The 26,235-nt window shown below is 42.7% G+C and overlaps 1 protein-coding gene and 1 pseudogene across 8 annotated transcripts in view; both read right to left on the reverse strand.

Annotated features, from left to right (window-relative positions):
• PDE1C (phosphodiesterase 1C) overlaps nt 1-26,235 on the reverse strand; it is a 572,342-nt gene that overhangs the window by 525,074 nt on the left and 21,033 nt on the right. The gene's annotated exons all lie outside the window — the stretch shown is intronic.
• LOC120365535 (5S ribosomal RNA) lies at nt 11,670-11,788 on the reverse strand (annotated as a pseudogene).

Genomic DNA, 26,235 nt, shown 5'->3' on the forward strand with positions numbered 1-26,235 from the left:
TGCTTCCAACAAGCACCTCTCTCCCAATTTCCCCACCCCCCACCAAAATTCACTCTGTAGATAATGGCTGCCCCAGAAAGTCCAATTCATGCCCTTAAATCTGACTTGCAAAAAATCAAACAAACATCTTTCCTTTCTTCTTAGGAATCTAAGAAGTCAGCCTAAGTTAGCTGAAACACGAACCTTTCCCCATTACCAAACTATTCCCAGAAGAGCTCTGAAACCCAAGACTCTGTTTTGGAAATCACCCACATTGATAACAAGAGGTCCCAGAGGCCAGTGAGAGCGCAGCGCATGAACCCAGGGTGGCTGACGTCACTTTACAGAGCTCTTAAGAGCATTAATGAGTTCACAGGAGTCAAGGCCTCTCAGATGGGAGACACCAAGATAAACTGCCTGGAATTATTTCTATGCCAGTGGGGTCCTGCCCCACAGCCTTCCCTCTCTCACTGGGGGAGAAGCAAATGCAGGGGAGGGGAAGGAGTCTGGGCGCTGGATTTGCATAGACCTCAGTTTGCATGTGGCTGGGCCACACTCAAACTTTTAAACTTGAGAGTGCATCAGAAACACACTTGGCCCCTGGCTTCAGGATCATTTAATCATGAAACATTAGATGTAGCCATTGTTTTACACTGGGCACTGGGGACTAAACACATGTGAACAGGCCCCAATTCTGTCCCTGATACTATCTCAGCAGCCACACTTGAGCAAAACTACAATAAAGTGTCACATTAGACATATTATGAAAGGTCATGGAGGCCAAAGAGAAAAGGATATTTGTCCTGCCTGCAAGGAAACAAAAGGTTTGGAAAGCTTCACCAAGGAGAGAACATTTGTGAGGGGCCTTGAGGATACATAGGAGGAGAGAAAGGACACCCCAAATAGAAAGAAAAGCACAGAGGCAGAACAACAGGTGACAAGCTTGGGCATTTCTTAGGTCATCCTGTGGTGTACCCAGAGTTAAGTATGCATAGTCAGGAGTGGCAGAGGCTGGTGCAGATGCTGGTGCACGTCACGTCCAGGAAGGGCTGGTGGACTATGGTGAGAAATTCCTCCTGAGGGAAAGAGGACACATCGAATGTATAGGCAGAGAAGTGACACAATCCCACATGTGTTTTGGATAAAGCAGTGCAGTAAGTGTGTGCAGGGGGAGCAGAGCAGGAAGATTAGAGGTGGAGACACCATTCAGGAGGTAAGAGATGGTCAAAGACTGAAGCAGAGTATTACACAGGGTAGGGGATCAGGGAAGAAATCAGACAGCATTTCGAGGGAATTCCTCGAACATGTTCCAGGGTGTTTTGCCACTTCACCTAAGGCAAGGTTCACACAAAAAAAATAATCCCCGGGGACCTGAACATATGAACTTTAGCAAACAGATGTCTCCCAGAAGGTTTTTCTCAAGTGCATAGAAGACATTAGCAATTTGTTTGATGGAGTTTTCTAAAAGTTTAACATAAACATCCTGTTTGGAGCCACAAACCAGGGGCTCCCACTGCAGCCCTGGCAGTGTCTCTGTCCTGTCAAGTGACTGGAGTAATAGGCCCAAGAGGGAGGCAGCCAGGCTGCCTAGCCAGTTGTATGGTGGCAAAGCCCTGGGGTCCACATCCCAGGTCCCCTACCTCCAAAGCATGAGTGCAAGGGTCTAATGGCAGCCAGCTCCCCAGAGTGCCCGTTTTTCCGCCAGAAGCAGCAACTTTCTTCTGCCAACATCTCTGCCAGCCTAGCCAACGGATTCCTGTTGCCCACTCAGCCTCACCTGGCCACAGGATTGCTCAGCTGCTCACCTGGTTTCCCCGCCCTGCTCTGGGTCTGACCAGTCCCATGGAGTAGTAGGAGAATTACTGAATATAGAGTAATGTGACCTTGGGCAAGTTACCTCTTCTGTTGGCCTGTTTCCTCATCTGTAAGACAGAAGTAATAACATCTATTCTACCTACACTATGCATCGTTATGAAGATTAAATACAAGCTATATTAAAATGCTCTGTGAACTCCAAATCAATAATAGGGTGCCACTGTTTCAACTTCCAATCCAGTCTCCAAGTTTCAGCTTCTTGTTTTGTCTCTACCTTCTTTGAGCTGGTCCCCAGCAAAGGTCATTTTGAGGTTGATCCCGGGGAAGCGGGGATGAAATTGATCAGTCCATCTGTCCATCCATCGCTCCCTGCATTCCACAAGCATATGACCAGCATATTTCATGCATCAGGCAGCTGCTGGGATTATCAGACACGCACTTGCTGATCTCAACGATCTCAGATAAGCCTCTCAACCAAAGTTTAATGATTAGTGACTAGACACCAGTGCAAGAAATGAGGAAAGATTGAGTTGATGAATAAGTAAATATAAGATTTTTGAAGAAGTTAGACAAATGAGAAAGAGGAAGAGCAACTTCCGTGGTACTGCCCAAAAACTTCCCTGGCTGCCTATGTCAGGTTCATTTCTGCTCACCTCTATTCCAAAGCTAAGCCTGTTCCTGGAACAGAGCAAAGGCACAATGAAGACTAATTGATGTTTCAATGATGTTCCAGGAGCCAACTCTATGACTTCAAATCCTGGCCTCCTCATTTACTGTTTGACTGCGGGCAAATTATGTGACTTATTTGTGCCTCAATATCCTGGAGCCAACTCTATGACTTCAAATCCTGGCCTCCTCATTTACTGTTTGACTGTGGGCAAATTATGTGACTTATTTGTGCCTCAATATCTTCCTCTATAAAATGGGTACTAATTGATGTTTCAATGATGTTCCAGGAGCCAACTCTATGACTTCAAATCCTGGCCTCCTCATTTACTGTTTGACTGTGGGCAAATTATGTGACTTATTTGTGCCTCAATATCCTCCTCTATAAAATGGGTAGATAATGTACGTACTGTAAAGTGTTAAGAAAATTTAAATGACTTAATATTTGTAAAATATTTAAAACAATGCCTGGCACCTTGTAATTATTCCATGAGTGTTTACTATTATTAGTGCTATTACTACTACTACTACTACTACTATAATTATTAAGCAATCATGAAACAGAAGTGGTGGCTGTCTCTTGGACAGCAGGCAGCCACTCAAGTTCATAGTTACCTCAATTGCCCAAACCTAGCGAGGCTAAACTCCAGAAGAAGGGGCTGCTCCCAGCCAACCAGGGTCCAGGCAAGTCTCTACTCTAGGAATAAGGTGGGTCAAGGGCTCTGCCTGGTGCTCTTTGACTTGCATGGCCACATATGTCTCTAGGAGCAGAACCAAATATCCTCATTACTCTGACAATGTGTCCAAAAGAGTCAGGCAGAGACCAGCCTTTGCAGGGACTGTTCTGCAGCCAAGGAAACGGACATAGCAGGTTACATGCTGTCTACCCAACTACCTGCTCAGGCAAATTGGATAATCTCCAAAGAGCCAGACAGGCCAATTCAGAGACACCAGGTTTCTCTGAAGAATGTCCAGTGACAGCAGATGAATGAACCAGTACCCCAAAGGTACAAGACAAATGCCTCATTGTGCTTGGGGCCAAAGGCAACTTTCCACTCTAAGAAGGACACTGACTTAGAGTCAGGGCAGCTGAACTTGAATTCAGGCTCTGCCGCACACAAGCTGAGGAACCCTAACCTCTTAGATTCTATGTGTCCTCAATTATATGAGGGGAATAATAAAACCTACTTCTCAGAATTAAGTTATATCCTAGTCAAAGGTCCAGCACATGATAGGCATTCAAACCTGTGGGATCAAACTCTGTACTGGATCTTGTATCAATATCGGCCTTGACTGTTACCTGCATCTTCCACACAAGAAAAAGCCAATGACTCACTCACCAACATATGTTCCATGTGCTTCCCTTCTTGCCGATGAAAGCTGGGCCCTGGACGTGGTGGGTGCTGATGTGCAGAGGGACAAGGGCGAGGGCACGCCCTGCCTAATTCTCCGTTAACAAACTGTGCACATGCCCAGCACAATCGGTACCATCCAAGGAAATTCAAGACTATGGGGTCCCTGAGGAATCATCATGTCAAGAAAAAAAAAAAAAAAAAAAAAAAACCAGCCCGGCCAATGAATGAAAGTGCCTCTTTTGGAGGACTGGCTAAGACATGGAAGCCCCAGGAGACCCAGCAGGCAACAGCAGCCAACTTCTTGAAACTTGATTTTGGATAAGCTTGCAGCCTTCTATGATTTTTACTCAAGCCAAGTATTTTTTTACCCAAGGGTATCTTTCTTCATACACTAAAGAATCCTTCAAAAGGCCCAGCTCCTTCCAGGCTTGCAAGACCCAAGTCACTCACCCTCTCAGAGCCTCAGTCTTCCAAGTGTGACTTGGAAACAACAGGACCTGCCTCTTGGAGCAGCTGGGAGGATTGAAGGAGGGAATGTCCACGGTGTGCCCAGCACTGGGGAGGTCCTCAGTAGGTTCCCCCATCTTACTTCATGGTTTGGACTTCAGTGGGTTATTGCACATGGTAGAACATAAGTTAAGGTTTATTAACTGGAAAAAGACATTTTTACAGTTCTGATTTTTAGGCATTTCACACGGTGTATGTTTCCTACTCCCTAGACCTACAAGAGATGGTGTCAGCATTTTTATCCCACCAAACATAAGTTTGATGAATTGCTTTTCCATACTCAGAATGGAGAGCAAGAAAGAGCCAAGGGAGGGGGAGCAGCATGGAGACCCCAACTCTGGGTTTTCTCTCTCTAGATCCTTTTCTTCCTTCTCCTCTCTGCCTTCCGTCATCAGCTCTTCTTTAAATTACACTTACGTGCTAGCTTGGCTGAACAGGTGCCCAAAAGGTACCAGACAAATGTCTCACTGTGCTCAGGGCCCAGGCAAGTCTCTGCTCTAGGAAGAAGGTGGGTCAACTGGATTAAATCTGGACTCTGCCTCCCACCAATTGGAAGAGCTGGGGCAAGTGCCCAAACCCTTTAGAGCCTCTGTAGCCACATCTGGAATGAGGAGGCATTCCTGGGACTCTAATCCAGCTCTGGTTTAAAATCTCATGGGTTGGCCAGGTGCACTGGCTCATGCCTGTTATCCCAGCTCTTTGGGAGGCCAAGGCGGGTGGATCACGAGGTCAGGAGTTCAAGACCAGCATGGCCAACATGGCAAAACCCTGTCTCTACTAAAAATGCAATAATTAGCCAGGCTTGGTGGAGGGCGCCTGTAATCCCAGCTACTCAGGAGGCTGAGGCAGGAGAATCGCTTGAACCCAGGAGGCAGAGGTTGCAGTTAGCAGAGATCATGCCACTGTACTCCTTCCAGGGTGACAAAGTGAGATTCCATCTCAAAAAATAAATAAAATAAAATAAAATCTTATGAGTTTCTCACTAATTTGATGGGACAAAATTTTAAGAAAGGAAACAAAACAAATAACTTCTCTCAAGGATTTTATTTAATCTCCTAATCCAGCCCAGAGAAATTCCTTGAGCTAACATCATCGTATTTCTACCCTATGATGTTGCTAAAGTAGCCGAAATGGACCCAATTAGTCTGGAGTAAGAAAACACTGCCCACAGAGGCCACCTGTCACCCCGACGAGCCCCTCCTGCCTCAAAGCAGGTGATGAATGGGTTTACTTTGCACACTCATTTCTCAAAGCCTCCAGCTACAGGAACCTGTCAAGTGACATGAGGTAAACACCCAGCACAAACCCGCAGCGTGTCCTTTCTCTCACCCAGCCATGGCTTGGTGCCCAGAAATTCTTCATGCCAACTGAACACTGGGCTGTTCCCAAACAGGTATCATCAGATTCTGAGGACCAGGCCCAACCAGTCTCTAGAGAGCTGCTTTGAGGCTCGTCCTGTTTCCAGGCGGACTGATGGGGATCACCTGACCAGAGGAGACTTCAGTGTTTAGGGCTTTGGCTTCAGGTTCTGACCCAAAGCAGAAAGCCTGTGAAAATGAGAGTGAAAGTCACAGAGTGAGATGATGAAGTGAAGAGCATTATCTGAACGCAGTTCCACCAAAAGTCAACAAACAAATCAGTCAACAGTGGAGAGGCCTTGTAGCCCGGCTCTACCATCCTTAGCTCTGGGACCTTGGAAACCTTCTTCAACTTTCCTCAGTTTCCACTTCTGCAAAATGGGAATGTGTAAGTATTTCTAGTATTCGCAACCGCCTTGAGCACTGTGAGATGACCCATGTGTGAAACATTGGTACTGAAAAGGCTCCCATGAAACATGGCCCTCAGATTTGTTCACTTTGATTCTTTGTTTCATGAACAGAGGGGTCAGCCCATGGAGGGCAACCCTCTGTGGGTTTTCTCTGTGGAGTGATCTCACCTTCTTGCCCCTGTGGTGAAACCGCCTTTGCAAAATTAAAACTGAGGAAATTATGACAGTGAAAGAAATTAGGCCTAACCAACTCTATCTTGCCTCTAACCCTTGAGCTGCCCTTGTTCATTCCTGGGCTTAGCCTGAACTGACTGTGGGAAGGAATTCAGCTCTCGATTTGACTCTGAAACAAAACTGGTAACAGCCCTTTCCTGAAAAGACCCCCTTCTTTCCTGGGGAGTAGTCTGCCTTTGCAGGACTAACAAATTAGCTACAAGATTAGAAATTACAGTTGAGGGTTTGTGCAGTCTCTGGCTCCAAGAGTCTGAACCCCCGCCACCAAATTGCTCCTGGGGGTAACATCACTTTTGTAAAACCTAAGATCAGCGCTTGAGATATTTTGCAGACCCCTGACTCGATGAATCACCTGACACCACCCAGACAATAATATGGACAAACCAGTTCTGCCATCACACACAGGAACAGAAAACAGGAAGAAAACCTTGTTTCAAGCCCTATGATTCCATCTCCAACCTGACCAGTCAGCACTTCCCACTTCTCAAGCCCCTACCCATCAAATTATCTTTTAAAACCCTGATCCCCAAATGCTCAGGGAGACTGACCTGAGTAATAATAAAACTCCGGTCTCCTGCACAGACAGCTCTGTGTGAGTTACTCTTTCTCCATTGCAATTCCCCTGTCTTGATAAATCAATTCTGTCTAGGTAGTGGGCAAGGTGAAACCACTGGGTGGTTACAATGGGACTGACAGAAGTCAGAAAGTCCCCATTAATGACTTTTGAGTTCACTGTTGGCCTCTTGGATCAGAAGCCAGAAATTAAATCAACTTTGATTTTTACATTGAACCTGTGACTCTAAAAGTTATAGTTAGAACAGTGTGGATCAGAAAATGTAGGCAGACATTTTGGTGGATGTAAGTCATTTTGAAATCATGTATTCTCTCAGTATCCGTTGAATATTACAACTTCATAGATTCTTCTTTTAACATACCACCAGTTTTAAAAGATTGTTCTTAAGGGGAAAAGAAAACACTAATGGGCTAAAATTATCCTGAACCTTCCATTCTGAAAAGCAAGATATTTACAAACATGGTGTGCTGACCCTGAGAAGGATGGCTCACACCTGGGGTTGCTCTGGGGTTTTTTTTTAGATGTGACATGTAGTGGTTGGTGAAAAAACAGCGACCAAAACCAAGTAGAGAGATAGAAATTCGCCTGACTTATCCCCACTGGATGGGAATATTTTTTAATTTTTTGAATTATAAATTGAACTATTCACAGGAGATGAAAAGCTATATACCAGAATAACTTTTGACATTAATTTGTATTTTGTTCTCTGTGATTCCCACCTCCGCTTTACACCCAATTCTAAGCAAATAACCAGGTAGCTAAGTTTGTGGTCCCCTCTTATCTTCTATAAAATCTTAAACTCAAAGAAAAAATTACGCTGGTGAGTGAGCAGGTGCAGGAACAGAGGGTGCTAACTGCCTTTGAAGGAGGAGAGGGAGGCATAGCCCCCAGAGGGTAAGAATTCCAAACTGAAGACAGGTTCCCCTGAGGAGTACTGCCAGGTCGCAGGATGGTGGTAGGACCTCATAGGGGCGACTACAGGAGGCCCCAGCATGGGGGCACGCCTGGCACACGGGGTTCCTGTGTGTTGACCATGGCAGATACACAGCAAAACCACCGACACTACTGCAGGGAGCCAAGCTGGGACACACAGGTCCGTGGTACCCAGTGTAGACCAATGAGCCACAGCTGGGGTCTTCCCTCCCTCCCACTGTGCTGCTCTGATTCCTAGAACATCACAGAGGAAGGGGGAGCCCCAGTAACAACTCTGAACTTCCTGCCAACTTTTGGGGACAGTAGTTTGGAATAAGATTAAAGTTGATTTTTAGAAAATTAAGGCCAACTATATGTCTTGCAGGCCTAGGTGCAGGCGACTAAAATTTCTACCTAAAGGCTCTCCTTGCCCCATAAGGCCTCTGTTCCCTCTTTAGTCCTCACTCACAAAGTTCATTTCATTCAAGACTCTACAAAATTAAGATTCTTGGTTTTATCACCATTGAATTATAATTAACGAATTTAGATATCAAATGTGATTGCCACAGAATCCAGCTTCCTCCTTTCAGTCAGGTGGAGCTGGTGGGATATGAGGATCTCCTAGAACGTGTTCAACACACCCCATTCATCACCATCACCCCAACATCTTTGCTAACCCAGGTCTCTGGGAGCAGGGAAGCTGGAAAGAGCACAGTGCATTGTATTCAACTTTTTTGGAAGTAATTTCAAACTTACAAAAAGTTACAAAAACAAAAAAAGTACAAACAATATCCATATACACTTGACCCAGATTCACCCACTATTAACATTTTACCGCATTTGCTTTTCTCCCTCTCGCCTTCTCCCTCCTTCTACATATATACATATGTGTGCAAAGGTGTGTGTGTGTGTGTGTGCGCGCGCACGCGTGTGTGTGAGTGCTGGAAGTGAATACATTTAATTTTATTTTTATTTATTTTTCTGAACTATGTTAAGGTAAGTTACATGCATTATGGCCTTTTATCCCTAAATACTTAAGGTTCTATTTTCTAAGAATAGACATAGCATAGTACAATTATCAACCTCTTGTATTTACACTGAAACAGTACTTCAATCTCCCAGACACATGCCAGTTTCGTCCATTGATCTAATAATGACCTTCACTGCACTTTTCGTCCAGGCAGAATGCAGTCTATGGTGAGGAGTTGCATTTAATCGTTACCCCTCTTTAGCCTTATTTAATCAGGAACATTTCCAATAGCCTAGTCTTGTCTTTCATGACATTGACTTTTTTTTTTTTTTTTAAGAATACAGCCCTCCACCCAATACTTTTCTTATAAGAGAATGTTCCTCATTTTATGTGCATCTGATGCTTCCTTGTGATTAGGCTGAGGTTTTATATTCTCAGCCAGAACTCGGCTTAGACAGTGTTTCCTTCTCGGGGCCTCACATCTAGAGGCACACAATATCAGTCTCTCGTAAGTCATACTCATTTTCATTACCTGGTCAAGGTGGTGTCAGATTTTTCCTCAATAGTTCACTGTTTTATTTTCTCCCTTGCAAGACTCTTTAAGGCCATGCAAATATCCTACCCTTCATGAAAATTCCACCCATCCCCTAGATGGAATATCCATTGATGATTCTTGCCTGATCTGATCTTTACCATGATGGATGCAAAATTATAATTGTAGAAGCTCTACAGGTCACTAGGGTGTCAGTACCTCTACATTTCAAACAACTGAGAACCACTAGATAGAGAATTCCTAAAATAATGACAGGTGCTAGAGATTTTAGAGGAGTAATGCAAGATAATGTTATAGGTATTTATCAAAGAAGGAACAGAAGCCAACATTTATCAAGCACCTACTATTAATCTATCCAAGCCCTCCCTATAAATTATCTCAATGTCCTTTCATGGCCACTCTTCGAGGTAGGCATTCTTATTGCCTTTTATAGATTAACAAATTGAGGCTCAGAGGGATTAGTTAACATGCTCAAAATCGCACATCTACCAAGTGACTACAATGAAATGTAAACCTAGTTCCATCTGACTTAAAAACCAGTGCCTTTTACACTCTGCTATTCTCAGGGCCAGCTTTCGGTTCTCTCCAAAATGGATGTAAGTGTTAGGTCTACTCATCACACTGAGTGTCCACTGGGATGGGGACACCACGCAGGGATACTCCATGCCATCCGGAACTCTGGTTGAATGCAGCCCGTGTGCAATGCTCAAGTCATGGCTGAAGGCGGCCACCAGCAATTATCCAAATAGGTTCACTGGATTCAGTGCCCACACTCACCCTTTTTTCTATCTATCCTGGAGTTGATGAATCAAGATGTCCCATGCCTCCACATTGTCTGAGCCTGTCATGGAGCCAGAAAACAACCCATCGTGTGGCACTAGTGAACGTTCTACTGAGGAGCCTCTCCATTCCTTTTCAAGTAGGATTTTCCAAGATGCCCAAACAGATGCTTTTTTGTTCCCCCAGTTTCACACTACAATATCCCCTATTGTTTTTTAAGCCAAATTACATTTCCTTTTGGAATCTGGGATGGCTTTGCCAAGAAGCAACGGCAACAGTCCAGTTTGTGATGGAACTCACTCAGAAATATAAAATCAAGCGTAGTAACAGGTTCAAGCAGTTAACAAAACAGAAAGGATGGACACTAGAGCAAACTTAGCAAGAAAGAAGTGAAAGAGAAGGGAATTTGTTTCACTAGCACCTTGTGCTGTCTCACTATCCTTTATCCCAGGTAGTTATAAGGTTCTAACAAGTAATGAGCAATCTTGGGCAGTGCACATACAATCTCTCTCAGTTGATGAAGTTTTGAGTGAAGCTGCTCCAGCCGTCAGCTCCACGGGTGGCCACCTGATTTAAACCTGGCCAATGCATGCATCCAACTGTCCCCCAGCCATAGTGATTGGTTCAAGGATGGGCACATGGTCCAATTCAGGCCAACAGGACTCTGTCATAGACTTAAAGCTGGAATAACAGGGAGAGAAAAATGTTCTTTCTCTTTTAAGGACAGTGTAATCGATGCTACTATATAGACAGGGTTTGCCTGAGAGTAAAGCCAAGGCAAATGAAAGTAGAGCCAACAGATAGAAAAAGAGAGACTGGAAACAAACGTAAGGGCATAATTTGAGCCACTAAATCCAACTATGCCCAAAGCTAGGCTACTTTTGAGTTTCTTTCTGTTTCATGAGTCAATAAATCAGGTTTTTCACCAGAATCAGTTGAGTTCAGTCCTTGTCACCTGCAACCAAAAGAATCCTGACCAACAGAGACATACATATATCCAGATAACTTTATCTGTCACACTGGTAACTGTCAGAAATGAAGAACATGTGGTACTATGTGTGTTCATAGGAGAAAGACATCACTTCCAATGGAGCAATCAGGGAAGGCTGCATGAAAGAGGTGGTATTTGGACAAGCTCCTAATAACTATGTAGGAACATCTGGAAGACCTTTCCTACAAGATGAGAGGTGGGATAGGGGTAAGAAAGAAAGAGAATAATACCAAGGAAGATGATCAAGAGAAACAAAGGTGTGCAGTATTTTAAAGCAAATTCCAGACATCACTTCACAATAAAATCTTCAGTATTCATCCCCAACAGATAAAGGCTGTTTTAACATAACCACAAGACCATTCTTACACTCAACAAAAATAATTCCTTCATAATATCTAATAGCCGGTCTGTGTTCAACTTTCCAATGGTGTCCAATGTGTATTTCACATCTGTTCAAATCACGATCCAAGTCAAGCACCAGCAGGTTTGAACAGTCAGATTCACAAGTTTAAAAGATCAATCTCAAAAATTTGCAAGAGACAAACCTTTCTTCTTGTTGTTTCAAAGCCTACAGCCCCCAGTATTCCCAGGTGGTCCCCCATCCAAGTACTAACCAGGCCCAACCCTGCTTACCTTCTGAGGTCAGACAAGATCTGGCACTTTCAGAGTGGTATGGCTGTAGACAAGAGATACACCTTTCTAAGGTAGTTAAGTTAGGAGGCAACAGCCATGATCTTAGAAACATGGACAGAGAAGAGGCTGTAGCGATGGGGGTGGGGGTGGGGCGGGGCAGGGATCTGAAACTATGTAGGAGATAAAGTCTTCCCGCAAGGGAAGGAATCAACAGTGAGGAATCCAGGATGACAAACAACCTTCTGATTAAGGTCAAGGCAGAGTGAGGAAGTAGCACCATTAGCAAAAGCAAAAAGAACACTTGGAGAACAAATCAATCGATTTAAGAAATCATTTTTGGAGAGCCTGCCTTAAGCCCTGGAACCCAGTTGAGAACAAGCAGGACAAAATCCCTGTCTCTTGGAGCTTACATGCTAATTGAGGGGTGAGGCAGAGGAACAAACAACAAAATACAAGTTTGGCAAATAAAAATTCAGATATGCTATGAACGGGTTAAAATCCACAATGTGATAGAAAGGGTCTGGGGCCAGGAGTGAGGGATGGACTTCTTCAGACAGAAGGGTCAGCATGGCCCTCTCTGAAGTTCTGGCATTTGAGCAGAGACCTGAACCAGGAGCTGGAGCTGGTGGTGAGGATGAACGCTCGAGGCAGGGGGCAGTGCAAAGACAGAGTGCAAATGAGCTGCAACCAGAGTGTCTTCGCCTCGGTCCTCAGATGCCAAGACGGGATTAAATGTGCAAGGATTTCAGAGGTGCAACACCTGCAAAAGTAGGGCGCTGGAGAGGCTGCAAGAGGAAGAGGAAACTACCTACCTCAGAGGAAGAAAGGATTGGGTGGAAGCACCCTAGACCACCTGGCAGTCTCAAGGTCCGGCAAGACCGTCTGGGAGCAAAGTCAGCAGATAGAGGAGTTCAGTGTGTCACAGGAACTCACCTGCCTCAGTTTCCCTTCCACCTGGCCAAGCCCTGGCAGGTGGAGGCTCGACCCAAAGCCCTGCGCAGTGGCGGCCCCTGGTCAGTGACCCTCCCCATCGTTAGAGACCCGTCCCTGAACAAGGCTGAGTGTGAGGAGACCAGGTCAGAAAGGGATGCAAAGGCCAGCTGGCAGGCCAAGGTGAGGGAGTTTTAACCTAAGGGCAGAGAGGGAGCATGCTGAGTGGGAGGCATCTAAGGGACACTGGGTGGAGCTGTCCCATGGGCCACGGCTCTGGAGTTTGGGAGACATCTCCAGGGATCTGTGGCGCAGGTGACACAAACACCTCAGAGGGAATGGGAACACTCAGAACATGTGGAGTGAAAAGAGGGGCCACCTCCACATAAGGAACAGAACAGATGAAGAAAGGGGGTGATCCATCAAGCACTGGGGCCAAGGAAAGCTTCTGGAAGAAGGTGGAAGTGAGGTCTTTCCCTCAAACTGCAGAAAACGCAGGCGCTCTCTCTCTCGCTCGCTCTCTCTCTCTTGCTCTCTCTCTCTCTCGCTCTCTCGCTCTCTCTCTCTCGCTCTCTCTCGCTCTCTCTCTCTCTCTCTGCCCAGCAAATGACAGCACCCCAACCATCTGAAAGTAAGTCGCTTCTCCAGCATCCTTGGCAGTGACAGGGAAGGCATGGAACATCTCAATAGATGAAACCCCTCCGAAATCACTTCTTTTTCTCGCGGTCACTGCCGACTTTCTCTTCCCAGCCGGGGCCGTGCACGCCTCAGCCACAAACCAGTTATGACCCCTCCATCCATGGAGCACGTAGGCACTTTACAGAGATTATTCTTTCTAATAATCACAGCCCTCTCAGGAATTAGGGACTATTGTCCCCATGTTATAGAACTGGAAACAGGCTCAGAGAAGCTTAGTGAGGATGACTGTGCTAAAAGTGACACTCGTGACCTTTGGTGAAGGAAAAGTCAGGCTGGCACCATTAGCAGGACCAGTCCCTAGGTGCAGGGGTCACAAGGAGATGTCGGGGGATGCAGCGGGCTCCTCGAGGGCTATCCACCAGTCTGGCGGGTCACACCAGACTTAGAACCCAAGTGTGGAGGTCCACACCTAGGCCCAGCCCTGAGGTACTTAGCCTAAGTCCTGATGTCAGGAATTGAAGTGCAGTTCAGTCTTGAAGTTTCTGAATGGTTCATTGCCGCATTTTCCAAAAGGCTCAGGAGGGTGTCTTGCTCATTGTGGTCTGGTGACTACAGGGACAGGACTGGGGGGTAGAGGGTGGGTTTGGAGACAGACCTGGGTTCAAATGCTGTGCTGGCCCCATCACTTACTGATCCCTTGGCTGTAAGCAAATCACCCACATCTCCAGACTCAGTTTCTCTGCTAGAAAATGAGACTAATGATACCTCTCTTTCTGGAATGACAGGAGGATTGAATAATATATATAAAGCATAGCATACAGAGACGCAAGAAAACCCAAGTAAGGGCTCTGTACTTATTTATTTCTACCTCACCTTGTTCCAAAAGAGATTTAAGGCCACTGGTGCACAATAAATATTTGTTAACTGAATAAATGTAAAATAGAAAATAGAAACTAATGAGCTTGATCTCCCACAGAGAGGCTCAAAGAGAAAATGAGGGAAAATTGCCTATGGTGAAATTCATTAGGTTGTTTTTCAAATCAGCGATTTAAGTTCCAGCCTTTCACTGGAAGGGGGAAAAAATGAATTTATTATAGCTTTTAGGTACAGTTAGGATAATAGGTAACATTCCAAATAATATGCATCTTTTCACTAGTTAATAACATTGACCTTTACATCCCCATACCCCTCTTCTTCCTGGGTCCTCAAATGCATGTGTATGAAAGAATTCCTGAATGCTGGCCAGGGAGCAGACAGGGAGTATAGAATATATTTTTTAATGTTTTTGTTTGTTTTTTAAGAGACAGCATCACTCTGTTGCCCAGGCTGGAGTGCAATGGTGCAGTCCTAGCTTACTGCAAGCTTGAACTCCTGCGCTCAAGGAATCTTTCCACCTCAACCTCCTGAGTAGCTAGGACTACACACATGCACTACCATGCCTGGCTAATTTATTTTTATTTTTTATAGAGATGGGGCCTTGCTATGTTGACTAGGCCAGTCTTCAACTCCTGGCCTCAAGCAATTCTCCTGCCTTGGCCTCCAAAAGTGCTGAGATTACAGGTGTGGTATTGTTAAGTGATAAAAGTAGGGCACCCAATTGAAAAGTTAAAGATTTTAAAACAGTATAATATGTATATTATAATTCCATTTTATATGCAAGTGTTTACAAGTAAAAAAAATCTAAAATTATATACTGTAAAATCTGACAGTATTTCTCTCTAGGTGGTGAAAGTTAGAGTGATTTCATTTATTTTTCTTTTAGCACAACTATATTTTCTTTCTTTCTTTCTTTTCTTTCCTTTTTTTTTTAAATGATAAACAAGTAGCATTTGGGTGATATAAAAGGAGAAACATGCAGGTGGTTATAAGGCCCAAGAAAATGCTTTTTCTCTAGATGATTGGGTAAAAATACATATACAAGAAGTCAAGAATACAACAAGATAAAAAAGGCTTCTCAGGAAGTTGAGCTCATTTCGAATGTGACCACTCCACCCGTCAAGACACCCCAAAGGCCGTTAGAAAAGGAGGTTGGTGTGATTCCTCAAGGATCTAGAAATAGAAACACCATTTGACCCAGCAATCCCATTACAAAGTATATACCCAAAGGATTATAATTCATTCTATTATAAAGACACTTGTTCACAATAGCAAAGACTTGGAACCAACCCAAATGCCCATCAATGATAGACTGGATAAAGAAAATGTGGCACATATACACTGTGGAATACTATACAGCCATAAAAAAGGATGAGTTCATGTCCTTTGCAGGGACATGGATAAAGCTAGAAACCATCATTCTCAGCAAACTGAAACAAGAACAGAAAACCAAACACCACACGTTCGCAGTCACAAGTGGGTGTTGAACAGTGAGAACACATGGACACAGGGAGGGGAACATCAGACGCCAGGGCCTGTTGGGGGGTGGGAGGATTGGGGAGGGATGCTGTGACCCCAGAGATCCGGGGCTGAGATCTTACGGGGCATGAGGATGCACAGTGCAGAGGCCTTTGAGCAAGGGGGATCCAGGTTCCAATTCCAGCATTACCATTTAGCAGCTTAACCACCTCGTGCCTCTGTTTCCTCAAATGCAAAACAGACATACAAAGAGGGCTCTGTGACTGAGCACATTGGCTCATACCTGTAATCTTGGCACTTTGGGAGGCTGAGGTGGGTGCATCACCTGAGGACAGGAGTTCGAGAGCAGCCTGACCAACGTGGTGAAATCCCATCTCTACTAAAAACAAAAACAAAAACAAAAACAAAAACAAAAATCAGCCAGGCATGGTGGCGGGTGCCTGTAATCCCAGCTACTCGGGAGGCTGAGGCTGGAGAATCACTTGAACCCAGGAGGTAGAAGTTGCAGTGAGTGGAGATTAGCACCATTTTGCTCTTGCAGCATGGGCGGCAAGAGCAAAACTCAAGTTCAAAAAAAAAGGCTCTGCCGAGGGTTAAATGAGATAACTTTTGAGAATTGTTCCACAGTGTCAGCCACCTTGGTCAAGCCTTCTAAACAGTCTAATCTACTTCACAGGGGTGGAATCAGTGGAAGGAGTTTTGCTTTTTGTTTGTTTTTTAACTTCAGCACATATTATTGTGCTAAATCAGAGACACGTTATTTCCTTTACATAAGTTCATTTCAAGATGTAATGCCATAATATTCTGGAACAGATAAACAATAAGGGGTATCATTTCTTAAAGAAAAGTGTATGGAAGAAAAAGTTTAAACATAAGAAAATTTTATCCAGGAACACAATCATTTCCAAAATAGGAATAATGCTGTGAGTGGGTAGTTATGCTAGAAGGAAATCTACTATATTGGAAGAAGATATAATACCTGATAAGTTAGTTGAAATTAAGTTCCTGTGAAAATGTAGAAAACCAACAGTCCCAGAAGAACTTATTGACAAACACAAAACAGGAAAAAGTTCACATGCCTGTTACAGGTTTTGCACCATCCCTCCCAGCATTAGCAACAGGGCCTCCACATGAGGATAACAATAATAATACATGGGAAAAATGCTTGCAAAGTAAATGAACATGAGCCAGAGCGGCAGCCCCATGGTCTATCTACTCCACCTTGGACAACGTCCACAGAGGCATGCAGCAGGACTTTTTGCTGCAAATACAGGATGAAGCCATGAAGGGAAGACTTTGGGGAGATAAATTGGGCTATCTTGCTTAGGAACTCCTGGGGTGCTGCAACCCATTGTCTCTGCCACTGGATTAGTCACAACAAATGCCAGTAAGTCACCTCCATTTTATTTCACCTGGTCTTAGCAGCAGCAGCTCAGCCTTGGAGGGATGTTGCCTGAAAAATAAAGAAGCTCCTTAACTTGGGTCAGTAGATTGGACAGTGCAGCACCTGTAGACCTTGAATCTTAAGTTGCCTTGTGATCAGCCAGAGAAATGAAAACTAATCAGGAGGATGAAACTGCAGTGGGGCCTGAAGTGAATAGAGAGGAGGCACAGCCAATAGGCTGAGGCCCAGACTCAGTGGCAGCCCTTGTAACCCAGCTTGACTGGCCTGTGCTGGGGAATGCAGCTAGCCTAAGAAATGATTAACTCCTCACATGTCCAAACAAACATTCCAACCATCCCACCAGACCAGATCATGTACATATACACCCATTTGTTCCACAAGGGAATTTCAGGAAAAAGTGAGTTCTCATGCAACTAATGAAGATGTCGTTCTGCCACTTAAATGAATTCTGGACACTCTAAACACTCAGTTGCACAAATCAATACAGTCTCAAAGCCGAAGTTCATTGCCTTCAGTGAGACTTATTACTCTGTAAAAACTTTGACTTTCAATGAGCAAAATATTCAAAATTAAGTTGCTTGTGTCACTCTTGGCTATCTAATCAACAGTCATTCTCCCTTCAAAGACTAGCCAACAGAATTCTACGTTTCAGTGCAAGGACCCAGTCCCATGAAATAACTTATGATTGCTCCAACTCAATAATGACACCTCCTTCTACTAAGCCAGTGATTGGTTTAGGAGTGTGCATGTGACCCAGTTCTAGCCAATGAGATTTGAGGGAATACTGCTGAGGCAGCCATATTGCCAGCATTAAGCAATGACTGGAAAACAAAAGCTGAGAATTGCAGAGCTATTCTTATTGTGCATACATATTGAATGTCACAAAGGAAAAGAGTGCACTGAGCAAAAGGAAACAGGTCTATGCTGTAATATTAACAAGTATTTATTAAGCATCTACTATATGCTTAGCTAACTCTATGATACTGGGTAAGGAATAATTATCAATCTTTATAGCACTGGCTTTAAAATGGAGACAGACATGGCAGTGTTTCAGGTTATTAAAGAAGTACTCTAGCTACCAGTGATGAAGAAATCGATTTCATCTTGGACATACCCAGGAGGTGACTTCTAGCACAGCACTCAAATAACATTAGTTGCAAAAAAAGAACAGTAGCTACAGTCTCAGCAATGACAGACGTAAGACAAAGTGTACCCCAGTGATAGGGCTGACAGTAGTGTTCAGTCTCTCATATCAGTCCCATGAACCAGGGAAATAAATAGGCAGTCAGCACTTTGCAAAAGGTATTAGAGAAAAGCAAAGACATCTGTAAAAATGAAGTCATAAAGTCTTGGTCCTGTGCTGTGAGCAAATGTATGAACATAAACCAAGAACTTTCTGTAATTACAGTACTTCTGAAGTAAAAGTATAGCTGGGCTACCCCAAAGGACAAAGTCATCCCCTAACTGTTTCCTTAGCCACAGTAGACATAGGGTTATCACAGTGAGGGGAACTGGAACTCAATTTCAGATCCCACTGGACTTCCTTCCTGGGTCCTTGCATTTGGTTGTTAGACAGTATTCACTTCAGGGCTCAGGTAGCAGGACAGATGAGCATGGGGGGCATGGGAGTTTTCAGAAGAAGAGATCCATAAAACCCAGGTGGTAGGCCAGGCGCAGTGGCTCAAGCCTGTAATCCCAGCACTTTGGGAGGCCGAGGCGGGCAGATCATGAGGTCAAGAGATCAAGACCATCCTGGCCAACATGGTGAAACCTCCATCTCGACTAAAAATACCAGAAAAATTAGCTGGGCATGGTGGTGTGCACCTGTAGTCCCAGCTACCCAGGAGGCTGAGGCAGGAGAATTGCTTGAACCCGGGAGGCAGAGGTTGCAGTGAGCAAAGATCGCACCACTGCACTCCAGCCTGGCGCCTGGCAACAGAACAAGACTCTGTCTCAAAAAAAAAAAAAAAAAAAAACAACAAAAACAGGTTGTAAAGTTTGAATTTTACCTTCAAAGACTTGTATACCAGTTTGTGGGGGTACCACAGCTATAGGTCTGTCTATAGTCAGCAGGATGCCAATTGATTCATTATCAAAATCAGATGTGTCGACACCATAATTGTGGTAGCCTCGTCCAGAGAAATCAAATGTAAAAGTGTTTTAGATTTAAAAACATTCAGTGATTTTCAAATTGTTCTTGAGGTTAAATTGTTCCCTCACCGTGTTGGGTTCCTGAGGAGAACAATGCAGTTAGAATATCAATCTCACTGCATCTTTTCCAGAGATCTCGAAGCATGACGTGAGTGTCATTCTCATTACAAAAGAGGAGAATGGAGGATTGCTTGGGCAGAAACATACACCAGAGGACAGCAGGAAAGCTTGAAGGTATTTAAATCCTTAGAGAGTTCTAGAACTAGAAGAGGACTTAGAAACATCAAGTGTAACTTCTCAAACATTTTTAGCAGTAGAACCTTTTATTCAAATGAAATTTTACACAGAACCCTGATATAAACATGATGGAATTTAATTAGCAGACTTTTTTGAATTTATTTTAATTTTGGAGATGGGATCTTGCTCTGTCAGATGGGATCTTGCACTGCACTCCAGGCCAAGCTGCAGTGCAGCGGCATGATCCCAGCTCATGGCAGCCTCAAACTCCTGGGCCCAAATGATCCTGGTACTTGAGCCTCCCCAGTAGCTGGGACCACAGGTGTGCACCACCATGCCTGGCCATTTTTTTTTAAAAACTAATAGGTTCTCCTTATGTTGCCCAGGCTGGACTCAAATTCCTGGTCTCAAGGGATTCTCCCACCTCAGCCTCCCAAAATGCTGGAATTATAGGTGAGAGCAACCGCACCTAGTAGATAGTTTATTTTTCAAGTAAAAACTTTTATATTATAAAATGGGTCTGTGAGATCAATTAGGTGCTGTGTTGGATATGAAAATTTCAAATCAGGGGTTAAGGATTATTGTTGTGACTAAATCAGCTTCAGCAGCCATTGTATTTCTCTGTTGTGTTTTAGTTACACAGAATCGAGAAACTTCTGATTGGCAAGTAGGGACAAACTTGAAAGTAGGGATGAGCTTCACCACTCACCCTGGAATCTCAGGATACTTTTCAAATAAACTGAAATCATAGGAGAAGCTTTATTCCAAGATGAACCAGAAAAAATAGTTCATCCTGCAACATAAATTAACATGTTTACAATGTGCTAATGTGCTTAAGAAAATTGATCTGGTTCATAAAACAAGGGCATTCATATAATGTTTTTATTTCACAACTGATGGCTGAATCAAATGTTTGCCCAATTTCTAAAGCAACTCTACATGATCCTAAGATTCTACAGAACCATCTAGAACACACTGATTGAATTAAATTTCTTCTTTTTATAGATAAATAATTTAGATCCAGATTGGAGAGATTATTGCTCGAAGTCCCACAGTTAGAGGTGCATATCTAGGACTAAAACCAGAAACTTTTTTCCAAAATCTACAGGCGCTTCCCCTAAAGATGCTGCAGTTCTATGCAAACATTTTTTTTTTTTTTTGTATAGATGTCCTTTCCACTAGTAGCAAAGAAAGTAAGCTCACACATTTTATCAGATGAGACCTTGGACACTTTGACATGTATTTCCAAGCTAATGAGGAAAAAAAGAAACTTCTGAATAAAAACTTCTCTGCAGGATACCCATACCCAGCCCCTACTGACATCAGTGGCCCTGGTGAGCTAAGCAGGCTCCTGATGAGTTTGTAGGCACATCACCTGCATAGTCACTCATGCCAGTGACCACTCTCTCCATGACCTATACCTTTCATTTCCTCATTAAATCTTGCTGAACAAAAAGTACAAAGCCAGTGAACATAAAAGCACGTTTTAGGGAAGAGTTTGACATCAAACAAATGCCAGCAGCAGGAAAACAGCTCAACCTCCCTTCCAAAGCCAGCCTCTACCTAAGACTTCCCCTACCTGCAAATTAGCAGGAACACTGGGGAAAACAAACAATCAAAAAGTCCTTAAGTCTTTCAGGTTGCCCCTGCAAACGGTTACTGGAAAAGGGCTGTGGTTGCAGAAGGTCAGTGTGTAGTTTCCCTTGTGGTTCATTTATGCACACACTCTCAAGCCTCATGACCACAGAGAGTTAATAAATCACTTGTTCCTGAGTTTAACTGAATGTCTAAGACAAGACATCATTCCCATTGCTGAAAATATCCAGCAAATTCATTAACGGAATGACCTAATATATAAGCATGCTAACTTAGTACAACCTTTTAATTGCAGATGTCAGCTCATCAAAGTGGCAAGATAGGTAAAACTCAATATCCAATTTATGAAAATGCAAACATGTTTTCATTTATAAATGGCCATAGTGTAAATAGAAAATTGTATCATAATACTCCTACTGATAATATCAACAATAACTAGATTTGTTGATCATTTAACATATACCAAGCACTGCTATAAATACTTTAGATGTATTAGCTCTTTAATTTTCACTATGACCCAAGAAATAGGTACTATTTGTCAGCCCCATTTTACAGCAAAGCAAACTGAGGCAAAGACAAGAACTAAGGTATTAGAAGTGACAAAAACAAGCATAAACAGGACTTGAATGAGTATGTGTTTCTTCCTACCTAGATATTAATCGGTATCTAATCATGACTCAGAAAACAAGAAAGAAAATAAATAAACTTCCCAAACATGCAATGTCTCCTTTAGCTCTCATGTTAGCACAATTAAGAGGCATTTCAACCCAAGAGCAAACAGTTTAATTAAATCCTATAGTTCAGGGGTTGAGTGGAACCTGAGGATCTAGGAGGGGACCTGGGTGACTGCAAGAAAGGCAGCTCTTTTGCAAGTCTGTTCTGTGTGATGGTCAGGTATTGGAACTCTGGAGCCACAGAGCTTGGATTCCAACCTTGGCCTGCCACTTGTAAGCTCTGTGATCTTAAGCGAATTGTTTAATCTTTTCCGTGGAAATAGTAACAGCCATCTCACAGGAATGTTGTGAGGATTAAATGAGCCTTGTGAAGGTGTGACATAGTACCTGGTCCACAAGAACCACTCGATAAATATTGGTTACTATTATCATGACCAACACTACCACCATCTGGAGAAATGACTGGAAAAGGAGGTTTTTATTAGACAGAACAAAACTCTGGCTTTTATGACGGTTATTTATTACTCTGCTCTTGGACTCATTCATAAGGGAAAAAAAAAATCCCTATACCCCATATCACCCAAAAATTGCATGCAGCATGGGCACAGTGGCTCACACCTGTAATCCCAGCACTTTTGGAAGCTGAAGCAGGCAGATCACTTGAGCCCAGGAGTTCCAGACCAGCCTGGGCAACATGGCAAAACTCCATCCCTACAAAAAAAAAAGTACAAAAATTAGCCAGGCATGGTGGTACACACCTGTGGTCCTAGCTCCCCAGGAGGCTGAAGTGAGAGAATCACCTGAGCCTGGGAGGTGATGATGGGCTTGAGCCATAATCACCCCACTACACCACCTTGGGCAATGGAGCAAGACCCTGCTTAAAAAAAAAAAAAAAAAAAAAAAAAAAAAAAAAAAAAAAAAAAATCTGTATGTATGCTAAGTTTTCCAACAATAAGCAACATGTGACTCTACTCATATATGAATAGTTTCTTTAATCTTCTATAAAACCTGCTTTTATTAAGTCTTCTCCAATTTCCAGTGGGCATTTAGAAATTTTTATATAAGTCTTATAAAATCAGATGTGATGCATCTGGCCCAAAATGGTATAAAGCCAAAAGTCCTAAAGCAGATACTTCTCAGTTCTTATAAACAGCAATAAAAACGGAAAAAGATTTTTTTAAAATAATAACAGAACTAAAATTGACCATAGCCTAATACTAGAACTTGGGAGCAACTGATAGGACTAAATTAAAACAACAGCAGCTTAGACTTCAGCTCTTAACACAGTATGGCTTTGATGAATAAAACAGAGGTCACCAGACAAAAGTAAGAAAGAGAAAGATGCTTTGAACCTCCTCACATTCCTCAGCTTCATGTCTGTTCTCCTATCCTCATCCCTAACTCTATCTTCATCTTTTCCAAATCTAAGCAGAAACCACAAATTCTACAAAGTATAACACTAATGTGGGTGAGAAGAGACTTGATGGTAGCACAACACATTTGTCTTAGATAAAGGCAATATGCTGTAACGACGAACCGTAATAACAACACGTGCTGGAAATTGACTTGATCATGTTCAGAGTACCAGAGAATCAGATAGTGGGAGGAGATAGAAGGTGCCACTTCAGCAGAGCAGGACACACCAATGATGCCCTAATGGAAACAGGAAACTGGACTTGGAGCAGTGCATGCCAATATGCCACAAGTGCGAAAAGAGACTCGGATCATACAGCCAAAAAAAAAGAAAAAAAAAAAAAAGCTGAAACATGGGCAGATGGAAATTAAATGCAACAAGTTGCCAAAAAAATGCAAGGGAGAAGAAAGGATTCCAAGAAGATAAAAGTGTGATTGCAGAAGTAATATATATATTGGAAATCGGTTTAGAACCAAACTGATGCTGTAGAAAATCTATTTAGTTGTGTGGAAAACAGACTCTCCAAGTTCTAGTAGAATACAGAGGGAAAACATGGAAATTAAAATGATTCTAGTTGTGAAAGACAAAGACTGGGAAACCAATATTAGGATAATGAGTGTTCCTGAAAGAGAAGTCAGAACAAATGGGAAAAAGTAACAATCAAAGGTATAATAGAAGAAATTCTTTCTCACCTAAAGACAAACTGTATAAGTAGATCAAGTGGGACTTTAGTTTTCTGAAAAATCCATTAAAAGAGACATCTACTCACATGCTTACAAACTATTTACAAGGATAAGCTTTAAATAAAATGTAATTTAAAACCCTGTAAGCACCAAGGCAAATAAACCAGGTTTCCTACAAAGTATGAAAAATTTGTCAGGCTTCAGACTTCTCCAATGCTAGACTAGCTCCAAGGAGATGCCGTCTCAATGCCTACAGCATTCTGAAGAAAAAAAGACATGATCCAGCAATTTTCTGCCACCAACGTATCTGTCATGTTTAAAAGTGATGTTCAGATACACAAGCTTTTAAGACACACAGGAGCTCCCAGAAAGTTTCTTGAATTTGTTGTCCATAAAGAGCACGTGACTGATAATGAAAAATAAAACTAGTTTTAAAAGATAAACAATTGGCAGAAAGCTGGATATAAAAGTAGACTCAATGAAAACTGCAGTGTGTATTCTTTGGAGTATGGATTCTTTGGGGAGTGATAGAAATGTTCTAAAATTAGACAGTGATGGGAGTGGCACAATTCTGCAAATTTACTAAAAATCTTATACTTACGATGGGTTTATTTCATGGCAAATTATGCTGCCATAAAGCTGTTTTTCATAATTTTCTTTTTTTATTATTATACTTTAAGTTCTGGGATACATGTGCAGAATGTGCAGGTTTGTTACATAGGTATACGAGTGCCATGGTGGTTTGCTGCACCCATCAACCCATCAATCTACATTAGGTATTTCTCCTAATGCTATCCATCCCTTAACCCCACCCCACCCCAACCAGCCTTGGTGTGTGATGTTCCCCTCCCTGTGTCCATTTGTTCTCACTGTTCAGCTCTCACTTATGTGGTGTTTGGTTTTCTGTTCCTGCGTTAGCTTGCTGAGAATGATTGTTTTCAACTTCATCCATGTCCCTGCAAAGAACATGAACTCATCCTTTTTATGGCTGCATAGTATTCCATGGTGTATATATGCCACAATTTCTTTATCCATTCTATCCTTGATTTAGGTTGGTTCCAAGTCTTTGTTATTGTGAATAGTGCTGCAATAAACATACACGTGCATGTCTTTATAGTAGAATGATTTATAATCCTTTGGGAATATACCCAGTAATGGGATTGCTGGGTCAAATGGTATTTCTGGTTCTAGATACTTGAGGAATTTCCACAGTCTTCCACAAATGGTTGAACTAATTTACACTGCCACCAACAGTGTAAACTATTTCTCCACATTCTCTCCAGCATCTGTTGTTGCCTGACATTTTAATGATTGCCATTCTAACTGGTGTGAGATAGTATCTCATTGTGGTTTGGATTTGCATTCCTCTAATGACTGCAATAATGAACTTTTTTCCACAGGTTTTTTAGCCACATAAATGTCTTCTTTTGTGAAATGTCTGTTCATATCCTTTGCCCAGTTTTTGATGTGGTTGTTTTCTTGTAAATTTTTAAGTTCTTTGTAGATTCTGGATGTTAGCCCTTTGTCAGATGAATAGATGGCAACAATGTTCTCCGATTCTGTAGGCTGCTGCTCACTCTGATAACAGTTTCTTTTCCTGCACAGAAGCTCTTTAGTTTAATTAGATCCCATTTGTCAATTTTGGCTTTTGTTGCCATTGCTTTTGTTTTAGTCATGATGTCTTTGCCCATGCCTATGTCTTGAATGGTATTGCCTAGGTTTTGTTCTAGGGTTTTTGTGGTTTTAAGTCTAATGTTTAAGTCTTTAATCCACCTTGAGTTAATTTTTGTATAAGGTGTAAGGAAGGGGTACAGTTTCAGCTTTCTGCATATGCCTAGCCAGTTTTCCCAATATCATTTGTTAAATAAGGAATCCTTTCTCCATTGCTTGTTTTTGTCAGGTTTGTCAAAGATCGGATGGTTGCAGGTGGTGGCATTATTTCTAAGGCCTCTGTTCTGTTCCATTGGTCTGTGTCTCTGTTTTGGTACCAGTACCATGCTCTTTCGGTTACTGTAGCCTTGTACAGTTTGAAGTCAGGTAGTGTGATGCCTCCAGCTTTGTTCTTTTTGTTTAGAATTGTCTTGACTATATGGGCTCTTTTTTGGTCCCATGTGAAATTTAAAGTAGTTTTTTTTTTTTTTTTTTTTTTTTTTTTTTTTTCTAATTCTGCAAAGAAAGTCAATGGTAACTTGAGGATAGCATTGAATCTATAAATTACTTTGGGTAGTATGGCCATTTTCATGATAATGATTCTCCCTATCCCTGATCATGGAATTTTTCCTATTTGTTTGTGTCCTCTTATTTCCTTGAGCAGTGGTTTTTAGTGCTCCTTGAAGAGGTCTTTCACATCCCTTGTGAGTTGCATTCCTAGGTATTTTATTCTCTTTGTAGCAATTGTGAATGGGAATTCACTC

Source organism: Saimiri boliviensis, chromosome 10 (assembly GCF_048565385.1).
Source record: "Saimiri boliviensis isolate mSaiBol1 chromosome 10, mSaiBol1.pri, whole genome shotgun sequence".
Classification (NCBI taxonomy): Eukaryota; Metazoa; Chordata; class Mammalia; order Primates; family Cebidae; genus Saimiri; species Saimiri boliviensis.